Source organism: Podarcis pityusensis, assembly GCF_964106645.2.
Source record: "Podarcis pityusensis genome assembly, chromosome: 2".
Taxonomy (NCBI): Eukaryota; Metazoa; Chordata; class Lepidosauria; order Squamata; family Lacertidae; genus Podarcis; species Podarcis pityusensis.
This window is the reverse complement of record NC_138029.1, coordinates 57,258,743-57,286,109: the sequence shown is the minus strand read 5'-3', so window position 1 is coordinate 57,286,109 and position 27,367 is coordinate 57,258,743. Positions and strand designations below refer to the sequence as shown.

Below are 27,367 nucleotides of genomic sequence, written 5' to 3'. Positions count from 1 at the left end.
GAAGAAAAAAGGAAAATACAAGCCCCAAATTCCACAATCTGTAGTAAAAAATCAGCCACGCTTTTCAACTTTGTTGAATTCAAATGTTCAGCCATACCAAAAGAAACCTACACGGCAATTCAGGCGCATTTGTCCAATTTGGCCTAAAATGGGGAGGCTGCCATTCACAGCAAATCTCATTCAAACCGAATGCCCCTATTTAGTGTGCAGGAATTTGACACAATGAAAACATTGTGCCAAAAAGTTAACCATTTCCAAAGATGAATCAGTAGAAAGTGATGAGCGGAATTCAACATCATGCTGTCACGATCGTTCAATCCGTGCAAATATTTTTTGCTTTCTAGATAGAATGATCCCCCCTCTTCCATTCCTGTGTTCTAGGAAATCTCCCAATGCTCCAGAGCAGATTTGGAGTCAGGAGACAGAGGAAAGCCCTGTTGAACTAACAGAAGTCCTTGCACTGGCATCCAGGTTAGTTGAATCCAGCCCTTTGTTAGTCAACTAACTTTTGCTCAGAGTAGATCCCATGAACGACTTCTTTCCCCTACTAAAGGAAACTTACTCAGATGTACCTGGTTTGGGAGTGGGATGGCAATGGTCCTGTGAAATGCACAGGAATACATACTTCCCCACCCCCTTGTACCATCACCACCAGGATTCCAGCAGCTGTTGGGCAAGCAAAGAGTGCTGTCAGTCCCAGTTCTTGAACCAAGAGAAATATCCCCAGCTACGCTCTGTCTCTTAAGCTATGCTGGCACTTGTTTGCTGATCCACAGGCCTTTCCCTACAGCCTCCTCCTGCCCATTATAATCATGGACTCTTTGCTAGTCCATAAAACGCTAAATGATGTCACACTGAAATATCTGCCCAGTGCCACTTAACAAGAGCTCCCTTAGGAGAGAGAGAAAAGAAAGAAGTTTCAGCTCCTAAACCAATTCACAGGTAATCTGAGACTTTTGTAAAGCTGAGTGACAAGTACCATGAAGGGGTCTGCCAAGAGCAATAACACAATAAGCGATATAACAGAATAGGGGAGCCAGCCAAAAGAATTCCGGAGGCACATATATTTGGATATATTATGCCATGGCAGCCCATCTGAAGTGCTTGTTCTTGTTTCCTGGAGACATTACACACATCTTGGCTAAGTGACACTGAAGGAATTTTCCAGCTAAAACGAGCAAACGCCGCTCTCATTCCCCTCCCCACCTCCTGCCTCACATGCTTCGGAGTTCAGGATACCTGCCAAGTCCAAGAACATTATTTACTTCATCCAGTGGTCTGAATCTTTTGCAGCTTTGCCATGGTACACAAGAGTTATGAGCGTCAATATGCGGAAAGTAAACACAAAAGATGGATTTCGCTGGGAAGAAGGAAGACACCTGGCAATGGACTTTTATATTCTTTCCATATTGTGCAGCTGTTTAACTTCAAACAAAAGCAAACAACTCTTTATCATCCCAGCATGGCTATTGCTTGGTGAAGAAGAGCAAAAGCATACATGTGCAGAGAGCCTGTACAACTCCTGCTTATGTGTCCCCACATCTTCCTAGAGTCTCAAGTGGAAGGGAAGATTATGAAGGATTTTATAAGTATGTGAATGATAAAAACACACACACAACTTGTTCAGTCAGGCAGAGAAATAAATGTTTTGGATTAGCAGATGGAGGTGGGGGAGGAGAAAATTAAAAGTCACTATTTTGCCTTTGTATGATACGTTTCGCTTGTGTTGGCCAGAAGACAGAAAGGAAAATGCCATGTTCTGACAGGTTGATTTAGAAGATCATTTTACATGCTGAAAAATTCCAAGTGCTTCATTATAATTTGGAAAGCATGGGGACCCCTGGCTGGCTGAGACAGCAAAAAGAATTTGCTTCCTCAAACATGCAAGGGAGTCTTACTTCAGGAGGAATGTATGGGCGTTCTTCAGGGCTCCTGGCAGCACAAAAGAAAAGGTATGCAGCTTAATACCGGAGAAACAGTCCAAGATATCAAAAGAGGATAGGTATTCTCTCCAGCCCACCTGCAGTATCATTATTTTTCCAGCTGCTAAAATGCCTGTCTGCTGCATTAGTGACTCACTTGGGTGTCTAAGCATGTTATGGTTTTGCAAACCTCTATATTCTTATTCACAAAATGTATCACCACCCTGCTCATTCAGACTGTGCTTTGTTAAGAAATTAGCCTTTCATACAGCATTGCACACAAACCTAACAAAAACTCTGGCCTTTTTTTATTTCTTCACATTCCAGAAAGCACTGATGATCTGGCACAGGAACACCAAGACACACACAACGACTTGACTTTGAGATACATGTGTCCCAAAATGGCAACTGCCTTAAATTACAATGGATTTAGGGTTGCCTTGTATTTTTATATTTTTCCAAGCCATAAATTAACCACTGTGCAAGAAAAAAATATTTCTTAATAATATTTGAAGAGTGGTAGAAAATCAGCCCATATTCCCATCAAATGATCTGAAATCCACTCAGACTATAGGTAAAAGGTAAGGGACCCCTGGAAGGTTAAGTCCAGTCAAAGGTGACTATGGGGTTGTGGCGCTCATGTCACTTCAGGCCGAGGGAGTTGGTGTTTGTCCACAGACAGCTTTCTGGGGCATGTGGCCAGCATGACTAAACTGCTTCTGGCGCAATGGAACACTGTGACGGAAACCAGAGCGCATGGAAATGTCGTTTACCTTCCCACCACAGCAGTACCTATTTATCTACTTGCACTGGCATGCTTTCGAACTGTTTTGGGACAGAGAACGGGAGCTCACTCCATCGCGGTGAGGGACGCAGGTGGCGCTGTGGTCTAAATCACTGGGCCTCTTGGGCTTGCCACTCGCACTACCCACCATGTAGCCATGATTCTTACTCAGAGTGCCAACATTTCTTCCTGCACAGGGATAGCCTAATCTTTGTTGCCTTTAGGTTAGATTACTGCAAGATGGTTCAGAAAATGCAGCTGGTGCAGAATTCAGCAGCCAGGTTGTTCACTGGGTCAAGACAGTCTGAGCACATAACACAAATCCTAACCCAATTACATTGGCTACCCATTAGTTTCTGGGATCAATTCAAAGCACTGGTTTTTGACCTATAAAACCTTATATTCCAATACCACACGGACTTACCTGGATCCTGCAATTGTCACCTGAGGCCCTTCTTCATGTGCCCTCTCCACAAGAGGTCTGAAGGTTTGAAACACGAGAAGAGGCCTTTTTCAGTAGAGCCTCTCTGATTGTGAAACGCTCTCCTCAGGGAGGCTCCCCTGGCGCCATCATTACGTATGTTTAGGCACCCAGGCTAAAGTGTTTATTTTTCATCAGGCTTTCCGCTTTTACTCCTCTGAGGCCTCCTTGAGTGGGTGAGCTGGTTTAAATCCTGCCTTTTAAAAACAGGTTTGTATTTTAGTTTTTTCCTGTTTGTTTTATGATTGTTTTAATGTATGTATGTATGTATGTATGTATGTATGTATTATGTTTGTTTACAGTAAGCTGCTTTGTGTTACTTTTGTAAAAAGTGACTAACAATTTTAATAAATAATAATAATAATGAAGGTAAGGAGAAATTAAGGGCTGTGGAAAAGGGAGTAGCTGATGTGGTTTACTGATCCACCAGAAAATAAATACTGCTACATTGCATCTGCTGCTCCAGGTGTCTGGGTTTGTAACCACTTAATGGGATTACTCCCAGACTGGGAAAATCCACATTTGGAAGGAGAAACGAGTGAGATTGCATTGGCTACTCTGGGCATAAACTTTCATGGATCAGAGTCCACATTGTTATATGAATGAAATGTAAACAGGAAGCTTAGAGGCAAATGAAATGCAGAATGTATAGACAGGGACAATGACATTCTATTTAAAATACGTTTAGTCTTGTTATGTTAACAGCAGCATTTAATTTAGTTGTTACATTCAATTATTCCTAATATGCCACATGTGCTCCCTGTGGCCACAATTCTAATGCATGCAAAAGTGGATAATAATCACAACATTTTCCAGTTAATCTTGTGGGTTAATCCATCAAGTCCCTTTGTGTCATCTTGCTCTTTACAGCAGCACATACAGTATTAGTTTAAGCCAGCATTTCGCAAACTGTGTTCCATAAAGCAGTCTAAGGGGTTCCGTGATTTCCACTGAGCTGCAGCTATCAGGAATAAGTGCAGTGCTCAAGCAATTTCCCTGGAAACCCCTTCCCCTCCTTTCCTTCTCCCACTGTTAATTCAGGTAAGCAACACTGCCCAGCCCATACTGCCCTGCTATACTTGGGTGAAAAGTGCTGTTCAAGCTCTTGTCATGTGACTCCCTCAGTCCCCCTCTTAGCCTCTTCTATTGAGCTGCAGCCTAGAGGCAAGGGTAACGCTGCTTCCTCAAACTCAGCCCTCCAGATGTTTTTGGCCTACAACTCCCATGATCCCTAGCTAGCAGGAACAGTGGTCAGGGATGATGGGAATTGTAGTCTCAAAACATCTGGAGGGCCGGGTTTGAGGAAGCCTGGATTAGAGCCACAGCCCAACCAGTCAGTGCATCTGGCTGTAAACCAGAAGGTTGGTGGTTTGAGCCCACCCAGGCAAAGGGGATTGTACAAGATGACCCTTAGGATCCCTTCCAACTCTACAATTCTATGATTCGATGAATGTATGAAAAGCTTCTCCCATCAGAGGAGATCGGGAGGTCCACAGCAACCTTTTTCAAGGACTCAGTTGTTGTTTTTAAAAGCTCTAGCTGTTTGGTGTTGCCTTGCTTCCTGTCCAAATAATCAACCCCTCTCTCCGCCCCCTTTAAAAAATCATTTGAAAAGATTTTACTGCAAGGGTTCCGCAAACATTTGAGAACCATAAAAGTCAACAAGTCCAAACTGTTGCAAATATATTTCCTCTTTCTCAAGCTAGTTGTATTAAGTTGCTTAGCTTAAAAAAACGAAGAGGCTGATAAATTACATTTCTAAATAAAACTCAAGCTGGCCTAAAGCAACAGTCAAAATCACAACCGTCTTTCTTCCTGCCGCAGGAAAAGAAGTGGTCTCTTACATTTTTGCACTCTCTCTCTAAGTATATATTGCCCAGAACTTACGTGTCACACATGATTAGCTGGAAAATATACCAGTACAGATGACACGTTTCAGAAATGCAGGATTTTAAGGAAGCTGAACAGTTCCGCATATCACAGCTGTGGAAACAGATGAACACCATGAAGAGTCTTATGCATTCCATATGGCTGTTCTGAATTTATTTCTTCAATGTCACCTGTTGCTCTAGAGCTCATAGTATCTCCAAAACTCATTAGTGGATTAGCAGTGCAATCTTATGCATTTATACACTGAAGTTAAGTCCCACTGAGTTAAGAGTTTATTCCCAAGTAAGTGTGCAAAAGACTACAGCCTACAAGCATGATCTAGTCTATGGTAGCAACACCTTATTAAACAAGAGAAGCCAAGCCAAATCTGAAGCAACAACTGGACCTAACTTTGTATTTTCTCCCCAAACTAACCACCCCCTGATGACTTAAGCAAAATTCAGTATATCAATATCCAGCTCAGAATAAAAGTTTGACTTTTTTTTTAAAAAAAAGTCTATAAATTGTTCTGGACACAATATATTGGTTGTGTTTGCATGCCACAGTAGGCCATTAACTATGGCTTGCCGTGAACCAGCAGTGTACTAAGCAATGCTGCCCAATCACTCCTGCTTTGCTCCTCCCGTAACCAGAACAATCCACAAACCATGGTTCATTGTGTCATCAAACTGTGGTTATCCCTAAACAAACCACATCAGCAAGCCAAGAACAGACTTGCTCATTCACGAGAAGCCTATCATAGCTTATGTCCCACTGTGACTTATAAACATGGCCACTCTCTGGGAGGTTTTTTATACATGTTACATTTAATCTGATTTGTACTTTGTCTGCTTCAAGAGAGGCTACAGGTGGGAGAGCAGGCTGGGACCTTAATACAATCCACTGCAGACTGTGAAGATCAACAGGTTTTGGGTGAGGAAAGGACTAATAAAGGACCATGTTTGGGGCTTGTGTTTCAAGGAGATGGGAGAAGACATCACTTGGTGTATGAAATGCTGCGGGTGTGAAATAGGAGGGGTTTTTGACAGCAGCATGGGATGGCAGTTGAGGGAGGATGGGAATTCTGTCAGTTGAGGGAGGGCTTACTACAAATCTGTTTTTCCAATGTTCCTCAAATAAACACTCTATTTTTAACTTGGATTGTGAAACCCATGTCCAAAAGGTTTGAACATCTACCCCAATATCTACATAGTGCTGTTAGTGACTGTGACATCGTTACTATACACCATAAGGTATACCTCCCTGATGCTGCTGTGGTCAGTCACTTTCTTTAGCTATTGTTGCTGAAATGCACCTGTAGCTGCAAAACCAAGACGCCTTCATCTGCCCCAGCTGCATGTCTCTCCCACATCAGTCTGTAAGACCACAGCAAGCACTGCAACCTTCCTAAAGCTTGACCTCACCCCCCCCCCAAGGCGCACCTCTTTGTTGTCTCCCGAGATAGATGGATGCCAACATAAGCCTGCAAAATCTGACCCTTAGTTAGGTGAATCATCCATTTTCACCTTCTGTCCCATGTCTACGTGAACAACCTTGTGGTTAGGAATCCCTACGTATCTGAGCTTGTTTGGAGGTTCTAGCAGGGGAGGGCAGCTATTGTATACCCTTAACCGAAGAACGGTACACTCCTTCTATCTGGGACGGTCGTCGTCTTCCACCGAGCGTGCAGCTTCAGGAGGGATGCACATGGAGCAGTGAGGGAGGGAGGGGACACCCGCCCAGCCAGCCAGATCAACCAAATCAACCCTGGCGATCAATGGGGTGACAGATGTCGCAGCCAGATCGCCCTCATATCCAAGGGAATCTGCCCCCTTAGCTACTTCATTTCAGAAATCTAGAGAGGGACATAAATGGGTAAAAATTTGGGGGTGGGACAAAGTGGATTTTTTAAAGGGCTTCACATCTTTCCCTCCATAATTTGAGCCCTTGAGGTTCACTTTCTTCTGTTTTAGAGAATCAAGCACTTGCAGGTGAGAATGATCCTCTGCTTTAATAAAGCTGATAGTTATTCTGGGAAGCAGGGGATCTATATACAGCATTGCTTCTCAGTGTATCTAAATTTGAGCTGTACGACACAGTTTAACCAATCTTAATTTAGATGAGGGCTTGTCCTAGATGACACTTAGTATATGCTTCAGGGGTGTGACCCTGTGCTGAATCCATGAAGACATGTCTCTTACATAAACAACAATTTGAGGTTAGATTCAGGACAGGCCTTCCTCTGGGCCTGTTTGATTTCATGTATGGAAACAGTGAGGAGAAACCCACAGCACTCTTCATTAAATTGTTGGTGGGGGGAGGGATAAACAAAGGGGTTTTGCTTTTTTTAACAAGCCAAAGCCAATTAAATGCCAAACATGTGCCTCCTTTCTGTTAAGACAGCGTGGCTACAGTTCAGTGTCTTGGCGCCTGAGCCTATGTATGCTTACACCGAAGTAAGTCCCACTGTGTTCAATTAGACTTACATGTAAGTGTGCACAGGATGGAAAACAAAAAATATTGAAGCAAGGAGGCCAAGGGAACAACATTTAAATGCCAAACCCATCGCAAATTGTGAGGGTGTGACATTGGACAAAATGATCATTGCGTGAGAATATTATATTCTGTAAGCTGAAGGGGGAAAAAAGCTAAATAAAAACAACAACTCTTGTCTATATCAGCCAGAATCTAAAGAACTGTGAAATTAGTTCCATAAGCCTGAATAACTTGCTGCTTTTTTTTTGTTTAAATCACAGGCCCTTTCTTACTGGTGTAACATACAGCAGGCAGCAGCCTGTCTCCTGCTCAGAGAAGAGTTAACTTGGCCCATTAATACTGAGGCTCGACATCTCTAATTGTGATGCAGTTCCAAGGCACTTTCAGTGGAAATAGACGAGAAACTGTTTTGTTATTCCTTTTACATTGTGGTATCTGCCCTGGAAAGTATCCATCAGTTCTTCACCCTGTAATTACTGTCTCCAGAACGTACTTCTAAATGTTTAAAATCGTATTTCTCATTTGCAGCCTTCCAATGCACAGAAATCACAAGACAGAGCTTCCAGAATCTGGAGTCATTCCCAATCCGCTCCGTGTCTTCAGAACAATTTAGATTTGTCTGAGTGTCCAGCAATATGAAACCCAGGGGTCAGTATTATTCTTAGCCTTTTCTGGTCCAACATAGGGCTTTGATTAAAAACCCTTAAGGAGCGCACTAGCATTTCTAGAGGACTGCGCTCACCCATCAAATACAAGAGTCCTCATTCTAAGCCCCCCCAGTTTTCCTGAAAGATATCTGCCTTCCAGCTGGCTCCTTGCTTTGGAGTTCAGCATTATTACACCCCTCAAAGCTTTGCATGCATCCATTCCACATGCCTGCATCACCACCTCCCTTGCCAAGTGCCTAATGTGCATCTGCAAATTATTAAAACATCTAAATGCTAAACAATAATCAAATCCTTGGGGTGTGGCTTTCCTCCTTCTCCCTAACAGCATATGAAGACGTGGTGCTTCAAATGCTGTTTCTTAGTACAGAAATCAGTAGGATCCTTATTCCAATAATGTTAGTAACCTTGTGATTTGTGTTATGTAAGCTTAAGAAATACCCAGAATCTGGATTAGCTCCTAAAGTCTCCTTCATGCTTCACTGCATTTCACAGCTAAAGCATTTTTAAAAATTTTTTTATTTTGCCAAAACCCACAGTACTCTGGCACTTTTAAATTCCACTGTTTGAACCTTCTCTTACCCTATATATAGATGTAAATAATCACTTAAATCCAGTGCAAAGTACAGCGATGGATCTACGCTTTCTGAATTGTCTGCTTTATCTTCCCAGTCTGGAGCTAGCCAAGACTTATAGAGTACCAGACATAAAACTGCCTTTTGGTGCTGAAAGCCCAGAATGTTAGTAAGTAACATCCTGACAGATAAATCTAAAAACAGTCTTGGAATATATATATCATGAAGACCAAATTGAAAATCATTCCAAAATCCCAGTTTCAAAATGCTTGGAAGCAAATCCCAATGGAATTAGGTGTGTTGTAGACCATAGCTCAAGTACCGTAATCAGAAACATTTAACTTAATGACTATATTTAATTATGAAATGTTTCCTCTCCCCTACGGTCAAGGTGGGGAGCTCTTTTCAGTCCATGGGCAACATTCCTTTGTATATATCCTTCCAAAGATATCATTCTTTTTCAGTACGAGTAAACATTATAAGCATTATCCATAGACCTCGATTTTATAAACATCAAATGAGGAGATTTAATCTGTTTCTTGATTGTACAAATTCAAAATGAACATGGAGATTTTAAAAAAGAACGCTTTCCTGCACACAGAAAACTAAATGAGGGACAGCTTTGTAGCTGTGCTTCTCTGTGGAAAGCAACTTTCTCTACGTCGGGAGAAGAATCCAGTAACAGGACCCTGACTTGTAGCCTGACATGGTACAATCTAGAAGCAAGCTTATTTCCTTGTTTGATGCTGTGAGACCTAGAAATAGCTGTCAACTTTCCCCCTTTTTTAAGGGAAACTCCATTATTCTGAATAGGATTCCTCACAAGAAAAGGGAAAAGTTGACAGCTATGAAAGTAGGCCTTCATAATCACATTTGGCAAAGTAGAAGCAAGCAGCAGTCTGTAATAAGCACATGCCACATTAAAGAGTGCTACACCAATGTCTTAAACCAAGGTCTCTGGCAGCAGGAGGTTCAGACATCTTACTCACTACAGTACTGCAGCAACTTGCTAGAGGTAGGAATTGCTATGCAAGTCTGTTATCTGCTGCGCTGCAGTAACTGCACCGCTGCAGATGGCAAGAATATTCTCTGCAACTGCCAATCAGGACAGAAAAAGGACTAATGGGATTCTATCTAGTCCTACAAAGTTGGTTGGCTCCTACGTCTTATGTTGTTCTGTTGCTTGATTCCCTGCCAGTCCTGAGTGAGACAGCATTGTTTGAACATTGTAGTTCTGTGCTTTTTGGTTATACATGCTCAAGTTAGACTAGATTCCTAGACATATGTGGCTCTGTGCCACTGCAAAGGGACAACTGCATCGAACCTAAAATGAGTCTATGGTCCAATTACTAGAACTTAAGGTGATGGGAATCTGCTTGATGAAGGGAGTTTAAGGTCCACAAAACCAGGCAGTTTTCAGTGGTTAGAAAGCAGGTCTGCTTCCACAGAAACAACTGCTCTATCCTGGCCCTATAACGGCTCATATATTTATGTCTATGTGCCTCTATATAGGGACAGATAGGTAGGAGGAGTGCCAGCGAGAGTGTCAGGCTCCAGGACCTGGGAGAGCTGGGTTCAAATCCGCACTCTGCCACTAAGATCACTGGGTGACCTTGGTCCTATCACTGTTTCTCAGCCTAACCTACCTCACAGGGTTGTTGTGAGGATAACATGGAGATGAAGAGAACCCTGGATGACACCTTGAGCTCCTTGGAGGAAATGTAGGATATAAAAATAATAAATTAGATGTTAACACATATATACAATTATATCCCTCTGATTATCACTCTAGTCCTTGCAAGAGAATGTAAACTCTGCCGATGCCCAGATTTTTGTTAAAGTCTCAACCTACTGACACTGGCAAGAGTTTACATTTTCTAGCAGAGACAAGAGTGATCAGATTTTCTTCATATTCTTTTTAAATATTATAAAACCTGCAGGGGTTAGTCATTAATCCTTGGTGATGATTTCTAGCTATGGCTCTGAAATGCATAACTCTACATTCTGTGGCTACAAATTAATGGTTTTTAAGCATATGGAAAACCTCAAAAGAGTAATATATGAAATGTCCTTTAAGCATGACTCATGTTGATTACGTTCAGTCATTGAACTGGCACTACTTCCAAGCAGCAGGAAAGCAATAGACTCGATTGAATCATTAAGCTTAAATGGATGTATAAAACTGTACCCATTTACGCAAACACTCCTCCCACTCACACAAGCTGCACAAATCAGAGAGATTGAACAGGTAAATAAACAAAAATCATGCAGCTCCATAAACTGCCCTTAAGCGTTTACCCATTACAGAGACAGCTAGCGCAGTACTGTGTGGTTAGGATTATGCGCTGGCCATTTCTGATTCAGAGCTCTGCTTAGCTATGAACTCAGGGGTGGTCTGAGACAGGCCACTATCTTGTACCTTCAATTTACCATCTACGTATATTATGGCAATACTGCAGCAGTACTGGCCTATTTTACAAATGAACACACATAGGACCAGACTGCAATGTAGCGTGTAAAACACCCAAGGGGGAAAACACTACAGGCACACTGCGCATTAGTATCATTTTTGTCAACTTAAGATATGGCTCCCTGCTGGTCAAATAACCGCTGTGGTTACCTATAATTCGTTTAGCAGAATCTGCTTGAAGAATTACCTCCTGAAAATTATTGGCAATTCTTCCACACAACCAACTCGTCTCTTCCTAATGTAGCTGCAAAACAGACGAGAGAGTCCACTGATGTAAGAGACCACTATATGTCAATGACTTGGATGGGATTTCTGTTTTCTTCCAAATCAGTAAAAGGGGGACGGGGGAAGAGGAGATGGTAGAAGTTCCCACTGCCACCCAAACAGTGAAAAAGTGCTGCTCGTTTTCATTCTGTTAAGCAGAATGCATGCCCTTTCGCTGTACGTGGAGCTGTTAGAAGATAGAAATGTGGGGTGTGTGCATGTTTTCTATCCCAGAAACTCCATACTAAACATGGTGCACTAGGGCACTCATGCAAATTTAATGCATCTGGCGCAAGCAGCAGCCAGGTCATCTGTACTGTGCCAAGGAAGTTATATGTAATTTTGATGGATGAGGCAACTGATTATAAAGCCAGCTCTGTGCTCTAAGAATTCCACAACATTTCTACATAATTGCAGGCTGACTAGTGCAGGGACCCAGGGATCCTCTTTCACGAACTGTCTAATATTAAGCAGTGGTAGGGCACAAAGCAATGCTCTTAGCTAGCCCTGTTCTGTGTCCCTAAAATCGAAAGGAACATGGAAAAAGATATGTCTTACACTACCAAATGGAATAAGGTAGGAAAGATATCCACTGGGTTTTTGTGTGTGTGTGTGTGTGCTTTAGATATCAAATGGACAAAGACAAACAGAGGTGATGAGGAATCAGGATTTAAAAGGGGAAGAAATGTAGGGGGAGAGTGGAAAAATAATGAGGAAGAAGTGTTCATTGAATCTGAATATTTGTTTACTAGTCGAAAACAAGTTCACTTTCATATTTGGTTAAAGCAGAACTTCAACTTTATAATTTGAAACTATAAATAACCCAACGCCATGAAGTAGTTATATTAGCACAAATGATTTCAGTTTGTACAATGGAACTTCTCTTCTCTCTTCTTTCTATGTCTCCCTGGTGCCCTCCCTGAATCTGCTCCAGGGGATTGGGGGGGCGCTATCCGGAACAGGTCCAGTGGGCATTTGGGAGACTCACAGGGAGCTATGCAGGAGCGATTCCGTTGTGCAGCCAGAAGTCTTTGTGCTAATGGAACTTGTATGAAAGCCAGTGTGGGATAATGAGAAAGACTGTTGGACTAGGACCTGGAAGACCAGGCTTCAAATCCCCATTTGACCACAAAGCTCACTGGGATGACCTTGGGCCAGGCACTGCCTCTGTCTGGAGTGAAGAATTAACTCCTTATTGTCAAAAGCACACTTACAAGTTAGCTGAAGGCTAACTCAGTCCTACATATTGCAGCTACTCCTAGGTGTACACCCAATGGAGCAGATGCTGTAACAGAGAGGACCTACCCCCGACCTCAGCTAATGTATCTCCCAACAGCAAACAACTTTGTTGGATACCACCAGAGTATACAAATATGAACTACCAAAGAAAGAAAAATGACATTATGGTAGGTGTGGTAAAAGAAACCCATTAGCTTGAATTTCAGGACATCGTCCCACCAGTGGAAGGAGGATATAAAGAACTGGTGACCAATTCTGCTTCCTGAGAAGTTGCTTAACTGTTCCCACTGAAATCAGTGGGACTGAAAAGTGTCCCCAATCTCATTTGGCTTCTTGGATAACGTAAACCACAGCACTCATGAATCATGAATTACAGACTGTGGTTAAATGAGATCATGTAGTGTAGAAAGGCATCCCGCTGGAATCAGAAGCAGCAGCCACCACTTCCTTTGGGAACTACTAGGGCCCATGGTGAATTACTGTTATAATTGTTGCATTTTGTCTCAACTTTGTGTGGTCTTTTTCATGCTAATTTAAGGATGCTCTTATAAACCATCTGCAAGATTGCATGCACCCTAATCAAAGGAAAGTGGTACTGGCATTCAGTATCCTGAAGACACTACCAATAATATTTCAGAGCCTTGATGGAACTATGATATTTATATTCTTATACATGCTACACAGATCCATTCTCTTTATCCCACCATGGTTTTGGTCAAAGAGGTTTGCAGGTTTTGAAGAGACTTCAATGAGCTAGGAAAAGTGAACATCTGTATCACAATGGATTTGTCACTTTCCAAATCTCCCTGATGCTATTTTCTGTGCATAGCTTTTATCTGCATAGCCTGGGCACAAAAATACCACAATTGGCCAGTACCATTTCATGTACCCATGTCATCCATGTCATGTAAAGCACAGTTAACCAATGTTTTGTCAGCTGCTGTAGGCCTACAACTCCCATTGTTCCTGCCTATTGGGCCATAGTTTCTGGGGTATGATGGGAGCTGAAAATCTGGAGAGCTTTGTTGACTACCCTGGAGGTAAAGTGATGATCCATGAGATGATCCATATTGCTCCACTTCCAGAGACTAGGAAAGTCTTAGTGTGTAAGTTTGGTGTGTGAGGGTGGCCTTAGGCGACCTTATATGGGAGAAATCCAGCAAATGCCTTTCCTCTACCACCAGAGGACTTGTGTAAAATCCAAATGTAAAAATCCCTTTTCTCCAAAGCTCTTGAGAACTAAGAAGGAAAACAACACAACTCACTGTCGCTTTAACAGTGCAAGAAGAAATGGTTGTTGAATCTCTGATAAGCTTTTTAATTTTTTTATTTTGTAAAATGTATCAACCACTTAACCAAAAGGTCTCCACGCAGTATACATGATTTATCAATAAAAACAAGTATACATAACTAAATTATTGCTGAAATAAATAAGTTCTTAGCAGGATGTCTAAATCAATATAGCAGGGAAGTTCCAAAGCATAGTTTTAATTCGAACATTGATTAATATTTTTTTTTAAATAATTGGTTTTTTAAAAAAGTTTTTAGTTGTCTTATTTTTATCTGTAAACCGCCTTGAGTCCCTGTCAGGGAAGAAGGTGGGGTATAAATAAATATAACAACAACAGCAACAACAACAAGCGCTGCAATTTTCAAAGAGCCACTCCAAACAGTTATGCAGCAAACTTTATATGTCACTCTTAAAAGTGCAAGATTAAGGTGGGTCAAATCAAAGTCATTGGGAGGGGGAGAGTAATGAGCATCAGGCTATCCATAGCACTCTATGGAGGTAGAGAAACTGGCAGATGGAAAGGACTATCACCAAGAAGTCACTACCCTTAATTCCTCCTTTTCTGAGCAGCATATGATCAATCTGCCATACTTTTCATAAGACCCCTCTCATATTTTCTCCTGTCAAAGAACTGCTTCGCAAGGTAAAGGTGCAAGAGGTTCCTACTCCACATTGCCTCTTGAACTCAGAGATCCTTGAGAAGTGGGAGCTCTCCTGCCTCTCCTGGGGCTCCCCGGCACCACCAACCCACCCATCCACAAACAAACAAACAGAATGGAGCTTTCCTGCTTCAATCCATCTACCATTGACACTGTCAGAAGATGGTTTGCATTATTTTTCAGAGCCCCTCAATACCCGCTTCCTCCTCTCTGAAAATAAAACACATTTCCTTTCCTCCCAACCCCACTGTTCACGACCCCCCTCCCCAAACCATGCATGTACACAACTCTGGATACATGTGTCAGATGAAGTCTGCTTTTTAAGGTGCCACAAGACTAAGAGGACTGCACCTCTCAAAATCCCCACAGGAGACATTCCAGGGTTTTTTTGTGTTGTAAGAAGTCCACCTTCCCAGCTTATGCACACAACCATTTGCGTATACTGGAAAAAACAGGGCTAGCTCAGTCAGTAGGAACATGAGACTTTTAATCTCAAGGTTGCGTGTTCCAGCCCCACTCCGAGCAAAGAGATTTCTGCATGGCAGAGGGTTGGACTAGATGACCATCGTGGCCCCTTCCAACTCCATAGGTAGCTAGTCTATGCACCAGGTAAGCCCCTGAGGGTCGCCCTGTATTTACATTACTCCCTTCCCTTCGGAAATGCAAAGGATGCTGCCAAGAGCTTTTCTCTTGCTGTACGGATTGCAACCCCCATTGCTGCCGCTGCTATTGCTACTTACCTGAGCTCAAAGTTTCCCACAGACATTCCTCAGGTAGGAAATCGCCTACGGGGGGGGGGGTTGGGGTGTGTGGAAAACCACACTGCTCCAAATAACTCCCTCCCCGCTAGCGGTACAAACCAGGGAGCGGATTTACCTGCCCGCAGCCGCTGTGGCCACAAGTTGGCAGCGCCCGCCTCGTCCGTCGGACTTCTTGCCTCGGGAGCCTGAAAACCAAGTTAGGCAGGAGTTTATTACGGCGCGGAAACCTCCCCTGCTGCCGCCGCCGCCGCCGCTCGTCCCAGAGATGAAGTCATCCCCGGCCGCTTTTCCACCCGCGTCTCGCCTCCTCGGCCGGCGGCTTGGGCTCTCGCCGTCGCGGGGGCCCGCGAGAAGCCATGCTGGGTCAAGCGGGAGCCATGCAGGTGCGCCGTCGCCTCCAGGCTGCAGCAGCGGGCGGGCGGGGAGGGAGGGAGGGAGGCACGGAAGGAGGCGGGGGGCGGGCGAGCCCCCCTGAGGGAAGGCGGAGAGGTGAGGAAGAGCCCAGCGGGAAGCAGAGGTGGGCAAGGGGCAGCGGGAGGGCACAGCGGCCGGAGAACAAGCGCCCGCGGGCGCGCCAGAGGCGACGGAGCGGCCGGCTGAAGGCGCCGCGGCTGCGGGGAAGGGGTCTCCCGAGGCGCGCGCCAACCCTGCCCTGCCCGCGGGGCGCACCTTCCGCGCCTCGCCCGGGAACACGCCGCTTCCCGCGCCGCGCTTCTAGAACAGCCTTGGCGTTTCCAGCCGGAGCTGCGCTTGCCCCGCCCCTTTGGCGGAGGCCCTCGGCGTTCTGCGCTCCGATTGAGCGGCTGCCACGTCGGAAGCCCCGCCTTCGCCCGGCACGGAGAGAGCGCTACCGTAATGCTCCCAATAGCCGACGCCTCCCCGGCGATGATGGAGCCTGGACGGTGTTAGAGCTGTGCGCTCGACACCCTCCCCGAAACGCGCGCACCCAAGCAGCACCCAACTTGTCAGTGCGACGTCTCGTTGCCTAGGACGTTTAGCGCACCGGCAAGAATTAGACGCTCTTGTTTGATGGGAACGACAGTGAGATTGAACGCATTATTGGCAAGAAAAGGAAGGCCTTTCAGATCTGGCAAAGAGATAGAAACATTCGCAGGAAAACCCAAATGCTTCTTTACAAAACTATTGTACTACCAATTTTACTGTATGCTTGTGAAACATGGACCACTTATAAGCATCATCTCCAGCTCCAGCTATCAACGGTGTCTCCGAAAAATTTTACATACCACTTGGGAAGACAGGCAAACTAATGCCAGTGTAGTGGAAGAAGCAAAGATCATCAGTGTAAAAGCAATGTTTCTTCAACATCAACTTCGTTGGACTGGTCGTGTTGTGTGGATGCTGATTATTGTCTTCCAAAGCAACTACAGTGGTACCTCGGGTTACATACGCTTCAGGTTACATACGCTTCAGGTTACAAACTCTGCTAACCCAGAAATAGTATCTTGGGTTAAGAACTTTGCTTCAGGATGAGAACAGAATTCGTTCTCCGGTGGCGCGGCGGCAGCAGGAGGCCCCATTAGCTAAAGTGGTGCTTCAGGTTAAAAACAGTTTCAGGTTAAGAACAGACCTCCGGAATGAATTAAGTACTCTATTCCCAACTTAAGAATGGAAAGCGTAATGCTGGTGCTCAGCAAAAGAGGTTTAAAGACTCTCTCAAGGCGAATCTTTAAAAGTATAGCATAAACATCGACAATTGGGAAACACTGGCCTGCGAGCTCTCCAATTGGAGAACAGCCTTTACCAAAGGTGTCATGGACTTTGAAGATGCTCAAACTCAGGATGAAAGGGAGAAATGTGCAAAGAGGAAGGCACGCCTGACAAAGCCTCACCATGATCAACTCCTGCCCAGAAACCTATGTCCCCACTGTGGAAGGAGGTGTGGATCCAGAATTGGCCTCCACAGTCACTTACAGACTTACTGTTTAGACTGTGTTCATGGAAGACAATCTTACTCGGCTATGAGTGATCGCCAAAGAAAAAGAGATGCTCTTGTGGGGGTGGGGGGCGTTATCGCATTCTAGGAGGCAGAGCTGGCCCACCCATGAGGCAAGGTGAGGCGACCACCTCAGGCAGCAGGACCCATGGGGGCAGCAGATATTAATCTAGACCTTTGTAGGAGGTCAGGTAGGAGCAAGGGGCAAAGAGACAGGCCTAAAAAAAGCACTGCCAAATGTGCTGGTGGAGGGTCATACTTTTGTATCTGAACTGCAAGATGTTGTCCTGTGTGCATGTCATTTTTTACCCTGCTAGCCAGAAGGGAGAAGTCTGTTGTGTTGTGTTTTCACCTCTCTCTCTTTCTAACTGGTGTGGGGATCAGGGTGGCATTTGAACATGAAGCATAGAATTGCGTTTTGAACATGTGCTCCAGGTGTCATTCTGCTGCCTCCGCCTTCAGTGAAGTTATCACATTATAAACAAACTGACAAGTGAACTGATTGAACGCTCATGTTAACAGACAGGTCTCACTTTAGTCAACCAGCTGTCTACAGGACGCTGTGAGGAAAAACGCACTCACTGTTTCCAAGGTAAAGAGATTGTTTTACGTTGAGAAAAGCTTACTGCAGTGGAAGATATTGAACCAGATGGTCCTGGAGCTTGCAATAAAAGAATATGAAACAGAAAAGTTGATCCTTAAAGTACACTCTGCTGATCACAACCAACCTGCTTTCAGATGACAGTTAGAGCAGCGTGTGGGCGGGCATCTGTATAGCTCTACATTCTTTAAACTTGCAACATTCTATTTCTGCTGCAGCAGCATCTAGCACCTTGGGGGACTGAAGAACTTAACAGCCATGAACAACTTCATGCATGCTAAGAAAAAAAAGAGAGAAAGCTTTGACCACTTCAGACCAATTGCAGCAGATTAGAGAAGTGAATTCCTCGTGGTCCTTTATGGCCCTCCACCATATTCCTGGAAGCACTTCAGTCTGGGGAGTGAAACACTTAACAGCATTAATTGAAAGTGAAGAAATTATCCAAACCAACACAAACATCTTTGCAGTGTAAGGAATTTAGTTCAGTGTTTGCCTGTCGATATAATCAGCATGCTTTGATTTTTGGCTTCAGATCCTGATGATTTTCACAGACGACTGTGTGTGGTTCATTCACGGAAAACAAGAGAAGAAATGCAGAAACTACCTCTAATGGAAACAACTTTCCACTAAATATATTGTTATGTGTTTCTGGGTGCCAGACTCCACTGGGTTACAAGTTTCTGGGTGCCAGACACTGAACCCCTGGATTCAGCAAATGTTAACATATAAGCCAGGCCAGTTTCCTGGTGAGGAAATTTCCTGGGGTGATGGGCCTTCAGGAGAACAGAAAGAGGGTGATGCGCCATTAAGGAAGCCAAGGAGAGGGGTGTCTGAGCCAGATGGCATATGGGTTGGGGGCCCTTCTCTAGCTTGGAGAAAGTGAGAAGAAGAAAAACCAGAGTTGAGGGTTTGCTGTGATGTGACCTAGAGGAAGAAGCTGTAGGCTGGAAAGGCAATGGCTAATTCCTGCTTGAATCCAAGGCCTGTGACTATGGGAGAAACAAGATCCCCTGGGGGTGTTGATGCTAATAATAATAATTATTATTTATTATTTCTACCCCACCCATCTGGCTGGGCCTCTCCAGCCACTCTGGGTGGCTCCCAACATAATATTAAAATACAACAGTCTGTTAAACATTAAAAGCTTCTCTAAACAGTGCTGCCTTCAGATGTCTTCTAAAACTCTGTTAGTTGTTTTTCTCTTTGACATCTGGTGGGAGGGTGTTCCACAGGGCAGGTGTCACTACTGAGAAGGCCCTCTGCCTGGTTCCCTGTAACTTGACTTCTCACAGCAAGGGAACTGCCAGAAGGCCCTCCGCACTGGACCTCAGTGCAATGGGGATGGAGATGCTCCTTCAGGTATACTGGACAGAGGCCATTTAGGGCTTTAAAGGTCAGCACCAACATTTTGAATTGTTCTTGGAAACGTACTGGGAGCCAGTGTAGGTCTTTCAAGACCAGTGTTATATGGTCTCAGCGGCCGCTCCCAGTCACCAGTCTAGCTGCCGCATTCTGGATTAGTTGTAGTTTCCAGGTTACCTTCAAAGGTAGCCCCATATATGTCACAGCTAAAATGGCCGCTGTTTTTTTAATGCGAATAAAGCTGGGTCAGCATGACTCAGCAGCCTGCACCAAGTTGTATATATAGAGTGAGAAATGTTAGTTTAGCTGAGGCTGGTGTTTGGGTTGGTTGGTTGGTTAGTGCTGGTGTGTATAGTTATTCAGTCGTGTTTTGCACAAAGACTTTTAAGAATAAAACTCTGCAAGGATATTCTCGTGGACTCTTTTATGCAGACAAGGGTCCGAGGACCAGGCTGAAGAGACAAAGGGAGGTCAGAACCCTTTCCTTCTTTTTTTTTGCTTTTTACAAACACTGACAATATAGAGTGCATTGCAGTAGTCCAAGTGAGAGTTAACTAGAGCATGCACCACTCTGGTGAGACAGTCCATGGGCAGATCGTAATAGGCTCAGTTTGTACATATGTGTAAATAAGCCAAAAATCTTAAAGGCATCACAGTCTCCACTGTTCCTCATTCCCAAAAGCTGAAGACAAGGGGGAAGGCGATGCCTCAGAGAAGGGTACACAGGCTGGAGTGGAGGAGCTGCTTCTCATTGAGTTCTCTACTCCCTGGGAGCCTGCTGTGAAAAAGGGGGTGCAGGAGGGAAGTCTAGCAAAGAAGAGCCAGATGCCTGGAGCTGAGGAGCTACTGCTGATTTGATTCCTCCACCTGTCTCTGCTGTGTTTCATTTCCAGAAAGAAACACAAACCATAGGTGAGCACCTGGAACACCTGGAATCTCACACTGCTCTGAAACTGGGGTGGTGGTGGTCTTGAAAAACAACTTTTAGTGAACCTTCTCCGTTTGTCAAACCACATAACAGCCTTGCTTTGTTGGTGGACTTACAACAAACAATTGTGCTGCTACCTACAGATATATTGCAATGGGAGCATTTAAGTGGAAGGATTAGTATTTCCTCTACGCTGCTTTCAGATTAATATGCAATACAATGCGCAAGAAGAAAACACTTGCCTGTATACTATTATTGAATCTGTCAGTAACGTGTTGACTGACAGCCAGAGGAAAAGCATTCTTAGTAAGAATTCTTCTTACTAAAGAAAGGATCCTATTCTTAAGGGTTGTGTTCATGTTAAATTACAAAACAAGAAGAGCATCTGGTTTGCAAATCATCCTTCAAACTTGCCTGGTTTGTTTTAGATTTTGAATTACTAATCAACAGTGGGCACTGTTCCTAGACCAATCACTTTTAAAACATACTGGTTATACTGAACAATGCACAAATCATGTTCTGAATGATTTTCAAGGTTCTAGTCTTTTCGTTTAATAGTCTTTAATTTTCTTGAATTGCAATTCATCTCCTCCATTGCATGTCTCTTAACACATTTTTTTTCTCCCTCTGTTAAGTACAAGTTTGTGTATTGATGTGACCCATGGGAAATGCCCAATGGGGTAAATATCAGCTTTAGATGGGGCAATTTTAATTGGGCAAATGGTGATGAGGAAAGTCTCAAATGCCCTTTCCCCTCATACCATGATCCTACTCTGAATCAGGTGCCTGCCTGCCCCTACAACTTATTGTAAATTGCTACTATTTTAAAACAAACCCACTAGAAATCCTACTCACAGGTCTCCCTTGTCATGTTCAGTTTGGCCCTCAGTGATCTATAAGCTAATTGTCTTCATGTGCTTGCATTCCTTGGTGGCAGAGATGTAACCATGAAATCAAATTGCAGAAATTACAGCAGCAGAATTACATTTCCCCCTTTTAACAGGTAGAAACAAGAATTTAACTGACCAAAACCAAACTCATATATGGTAGCAAAAAGCCCTGTTCAACAATAACATTCTTTTGCTTCTGCTAAATTTAAGAAACCAAGTATTGGCTGGCTGCAAAGTAACGGAAGCATTTAGAAGCAAACCCAAGGGATGGTTTTGGTGGCTCATTTAATGTAATTATGGTAAAAGCAAATGATTCTCTGGCAGCCTTAGAAAGCATGCCCTCCTGCACGTTCGCAAAGGCACCAAACTGACATTTGGAATACGGAAAGCCCCAGCAATTGCCTGTGGCTTGCTTTATTTTTAAAATGTCTAAACGTTACCATGTGGCCAGACATGTCTCTGAGAGGTCAGAACCCACGGTGCATGTAAGGAGCAGATGGATTGATTTGTCTTTTTATGTGCAACAAATATAGCTTAAACGGTTATCACAAATGTTAGCATTTATTGTTATTCCACACTGGCAAAACTTTAGCAACGTTGTTCATATCCTGTTTTGTACAAGGTCATAGATCTGCATTTTAAAATTGAGACGTGATCTGATTCTCTCTTCTGCAGGAGATCCCCAAGCTGGGCTCCACAATTTTTGAAGGTATATATCAAATGGAATTTTCCCATTGTCTTCAAAGCGATGTAAATTACAGCTGCTGCTTAAAAATAGGCATGACTACATTTCTCAGTTTATAGTTACACGCTACTCTGTGTTGAAAAGAGATTTTGGAATATCTGAAGGTCATAGTCTATTCTTTGCTGCCAGCTATATAATATTTTAACAGTATTTCATAAACACGCCAGAAATACACACCTCATATTGTGCATAAGTGATGCCATTTTGGCCACATAAGGATGGCACTTGGAGACTGAGTTCACTATTAGTTTGTGGGGGGGGGGGGCAATCCCCCTAAATTCCTTGGTCTAATAAAAATTAGAATGAATCAAGGTTTGATTAAACTGTGCCAAACTCTGCTGGATTCAGTTCATGCTAACAATCCAGCCCAGCCTGGCATAGCTTGCTGAGTGTGGGTCATTGGAGGAACAAAGCTAATAATGGCTGAGCCATTAACCCATCAAGAAAGCCATTAGGAGAGCAAAGACTATGCCAGACAAGGAGGGGTAGTACTCCTCCTCCAACTGTGTGCTAGTGGACAGAGACAAAAGGGTTTAAAGGGGGTAGGGTTTCAGTTTGAATGATGTGAGCGAATAGGAAACGAGTGTCAGTTTGGGAAGCTGGTGGGGGGGAAGAAAGAAGGTGGGCTCAGTGGCAGAACTTCATGCTCTGGCATGGAGGGGGGGTGGAGAGCAGGCAGGGCTGGGGTGTATCCTGGGGGCGTGGCGCACGTACTGGGGGCGTGGCGCCCAGCGCGGGCGGAGTAGGCAGCCGCGATGACACCCCACTGGGATTGCGCTGCCAGGAGAGTTGCGCTCCCCCTGCACTCCTCTTCCTCCGCCAGTGGGTGGGTTGACTGTTTTATTCTGCAGAGAGGGTCAGACATGATTGGGGGGGGGGTTGGAATCGGAGGCTGCAGCAATGTGAATGCTCTGTACTTTCTCAATCTAGACGCAGATTGTATATATGTGCAAATAAACTGTATATCATAAAGACACCACAGAGTCCGCTGTGCCTCATTGTCCAAAAGGAAACACAGACTCTGCTAAGCGAGCCTGGTACCCCTGGAATCCCGCACCGCTCGGAGATTGGGGTGACATGTAACACTACTATTATAAATGGCGATATGTAGTTCATATAGTCAGAAGCGGTGACTCATCACTCCCCACCTTAAATTAGCTCAAAATCTGATACAACGGTGTGACATGGAGAACCGTACGGGATTTGGCTTTCCCTTCTCCTGACCACACAGCATTACTTATTTCCATGAGTCATGCTGAAATATTGTCATGCACTAAAGCTGTTCTCTGTGGAACACTGTAGTCTGGAGGTGTAGTTGATTCTGGGATGGGGGAGCAGTTGGTGGTTTTGGCTTTGGAAAGGGAATTCAGTTTTGGTCTAGTACAACTGTGATTCTGTTTTAAAAGCATTTTTCTCTCTCTACACACAAGCAGAATCCCATACGTGTGCTACCCAAAAATCACAAAAAAATGATACTTTCAATATCCTTGTCCTCAGATCTGTAACATTTTCAGTAGTTTGATTAGAGAAAATAAATTATTGCTGAGATACCCTCAAGGTTAAAGCAGCAGGTTTTCTTCATTGCCTTGTCAGTCATTAGCAGGGGAAGGGAATGAGGTAGATTCCTCGAGAAATGGTTAAGTGATGGAGTTCGAAGAGTGCTTGCTGAAGTGTTTTTTGATTTTAAGCAAACTTCCTGGAGTTAAACTATAACACCTTATTCCTTGTTGGCAATTCCTTGGGCCCTGTTTACACAGCAGAAGCAAATAGTTGGATGACGGAGCATGTAGACTCTTCAGAGGGCTGATTTATTAAATAAATTAACCAGCACACTTCACAGGGGCTCTTAGAATACGAGAAAGGGATTTCCCCCCTCTAGCGTTCATACATCAATACACGTACAGTTTCTGGATTATTTTGAAAGGGATTTATTTTTATGTTAATCATAGGACTTATGCATACTTTGTAAAAAATAAATAAATCAGAGTTTGAACTCTTTCACAGTTATGTACAGTGGTACCTCGGGTTATAGACGCTTCAGGTTGCAGACGCTTCAGGTTACAGACTCCGCTAACCCAGAAATAGTACCTCGGGTTAAGAACTTTGCTTCAGGATGAGAGCACAGAAATCCTGCTCTGGTGGTGTGGCGGTGGCAGGAGGCCCCATTAGCTAAAGATTAGCTCTTCAGATTAAGAACAGTTTCAGGTTAAGAACGGACCTCCGGAATGAATTAAGCTCTTAACCCGAGGTACCACTGTACTTAATACTTAAGAGTACATTCTAGAAAGTTAGTTTATAACTTTCCAGACCAATTAAAAAACTTTTAAAAATGGAATAATTCCTTCCTCTCCCTTGGGACTGTACACACACCATACTGTTAAAGTACACTTGGAGCACATACTGCCCCCCAAGAATTCTGGGCACTGTAGTTTGTTAAGGGTTGCTGGGAGTTGCATCTCTGTGAGGGGTAAACTACAGTGCCCAGAATTCTTTGGGGGAAAGCACGTGCTTTGAATGTGTTTTAAAGGTATAGTGCATACACAACGAGGCACTTTCACACACACACACACACACACACACACACACACACACACACCATGTTTGTTTTTTTAGGGGGCCGGGCCCTTCAATGGTTCTGAGGACATTTGGCTCTGCCCCTGGCTTCATGCATTAACACTAGCATGACTTCAAGACATCACATTGGGTCTCCTCAATCATCTTGAGAAGATGGCACCTCTGGCCTGTACCATGGGCTTCATGCTTTCAGCATGTACCAATAGTGGCCTGTGTGTACGGGTGGAGCTGTGGAGCCACTTTCCTGACACCAAGATTGTTGCACAGCTACACCCATGGTAGACCTGGATTGGCTCCCTCAAAGCACCCACACAATCCCATCTATCCACCACCCTGTCCCACCTCAACCTCTATCCAGGTGAGCTGCAGCAGTGCTGGTGTCAGAAGGGTGGCTCACCACTACATGGGCCACTACATGTACGCGGCTAAATATATAACATGTGAATACAACACGTGTGTCTTTGCAAACACCAGCATTACACAAATACACTAGACAGAGGAGTAGGATAGGATATGGCTTCCTGTCAAGGGTCCATGTGGTGGCAAACCCAGGCATGCCCTCAGTGTCATGTGAGAGACAAGCCCATAGTGAAATGAAGCCACTGGGATGATGCTTATTGCACGATGCCATTTTAGCCAAACATTCATACAAAACTAAAGGTTCTACAGTGCAATCAGAATACAATATTACAGTGGAAAATGATAATAAGTTTTTCACTGAATGTGCATGATATTGTCATACTGCATGAGGCTCTTAATCTTGTGGTCATGGGTTCAAGCCCCATGCTGGGTGAAAGAGTCCTGCATTGCAGGGGATTGGACAAGGTAACCCTCATGGTCCCTTCCAACTCCACAATTTATGATTCTGTGATTCAATGAAATGTAGTTAGTAAATAAATAAATATTCCTGAACTAAAACAAAGTAGGACAGCTCGGCTTCCTTGTGGGTATCACTCTATCATGGGCATAGCCAGGTTTTTTTAATTAGGCGGGGGGCAGGACTTTTGTTGGGGGAGCAGAACCGAAGTGATTGGTCAGTTAGTTAAGTATTCTACAGTGGTACCTCAGGTTAAGTACTTAATTTGTTCCAGAGGTCCGTTCCTAACCTGAAACTGTTCTTAACCTGAAGCAGCACTTTAGCTAATGGGGCCTCCCGCTGCTGCTGCACCGTCACCATGTGATTTCTGTTCTCATCCTGAAGCAAAGTTCTTAACCCGAGGTACTGTTTCTGGGTTAGCAGAGTCTGTAACCTGAAGCGCCTGTAACCTGAAGCGTATGTAACCTGAGGTACCATTGTATTGTTTTACTTGATCTGGGGGGCACAATTGCTTTTTAGAAACTCCCATCTGATCATGATACTTGACTGAACCTCAGCTTGAAACTGACTGCTGCTCTAAACCGGTGGTTAGCAGGCCCAAAGCATCCTCCCAAGGAATGAACTATGTGTAAATATAGCATGATTTTTCCACAAGGGGGCACCAAAACATATGGCACTATACTGTACAGTGGAACCTCGGGTTAAAGAACTTAATTCGTTCCAGAGGTCTGTTCTTAACCTGAAACTGTTCTTAACCTGAAGCACCACTTTAGTTAATGGGGCCTCCCGCTGCTGCCGCACGATTTCTGTTCTCATCCTGAAGCAAAGTTCTTAACCCGAGGTACTATTTCTGGGTTAGGGGAGTCTGTAACCTGAAGCGTATGTAACCCGAGGTACCACTGATATAGCTAAAACAGGGAAACAACTAAATATTAACTATTTCTTGCTTGGGAAATAGTTGCTATTCTCTCTTCAGATTATAGGCAAAATACATTCATTCTATTCAGTATTTTGTTTAAGAATAGGACCAGAATACAGAACATTGCTGCAGTTTCCTAGGCTGTGATTTATATTTTCTATGTCACTACAGGACTTTGATGGATGTGTATTCTTTCCTTGCAGACCTTGATGATGGGGAGAGCATCCATGGGGGGGGGGGGGGGGGACAAGGGAAAGGGTGTGGATTCTGACAGAGAGTTTTCCAATCCAGTGCTCTGAGTAACTATATTGCAAGGTACTGAACAAACAGAAACAATGGATGGCAGTCACAAATTACAATCACATGCTCAATTTAAAAAACAGGTGATTTAAGTGTCATATGTTGTGAATAACAATGTTTGTGCGTTCCACAAGTGGAATTTAAAATATTATCATAGTAAGGTTTTACGTATCAGAGCAGCATAGTACAACATGCAGCTGAGTAATCAAGAATATACAGGAATGTTCTGGCAATATTGGGCTACATGAAGGATACAGAATAAAAATGAGTCAGAGGAAGCCAGGAAGAGAACAAAAACCAGCAGAGATAAGGTAGGTATCTGGGACACCTGAATTAAAACCCCATCTTTAGCTTCATCCTGTCTGGGTAGCCTTGGGGAAAAGCTGTTCTCTGTCCATTTTTATTTCCCCATCTATAAAAGAGGAATAAAATTAACTTAATTCAAGTCGCAGGCAGTAGTGGCTGGGACTTGTGGGGCTGAAGGCAGAGAATCTGACAGTGGGTGGAACCACTTTTAGTTTTGTCCCCATCTTTCTCCCTACTGTGTTCTACAAGGGCAAAAGTGAGCCTAAGGAAGAAGAAGCCAGCAGTCAGGTCCACCAGCCCCTACGTGGATGTAAGTAAGAAGGCAGGGAGGTGGAGGCTGAAAGAGGGCCAATGGAGGTTGTTGGGTCACAGCCCTGTTTACCTTAGTGGATGGGTGATAAATGTGACCCCTGCTGGTCATGGGGATATAAGTAGAATGAACAAACTACCGGATCTTAACAGTGCCATACTATGCCTAAGGCTGCAATTGTACAA

General features: G+C 43.9%; 1 protein-coding gene across 8 annotated transcripts in view; it reads right to left on the bottom strand.

Moving 5' to 3' along the window:
• The window catches only part of P4HA2 (prolyl 4-hydroxylase subunit alpha 2), a 46,762-nt gene extending 28,623 nt beyond the window's left edge, over positions 1-18,139 (bottom strand). Inside the window, exons 1-3 of one of the 8 annotated variants that reach the window (XM_080997223.1) lie at positions 18,057-18,139; positions 15,592-15,661; positions 5,075-5,170 (exon numbers count right to left, since the gene is read on the bottom strand). The gene's annotated coding sequence lies outside the window, so the exon portion shown is untranslated. Of the gene's footprint in view, positions 1-3,130; positions 3,151-5,074; positions 5,171-15,591; positions 15,885-16,145; positions 16,256-18,056 lie in introns of those variants that run through there. The other 7 variants (XM_080997221.1, XM_080997219.1, XM_080997218.1 and 4 more) reach the window with 7 other exon arrangements.
• Positions 18,140-27,367: the final 9,228 nt, after the last annotated feature.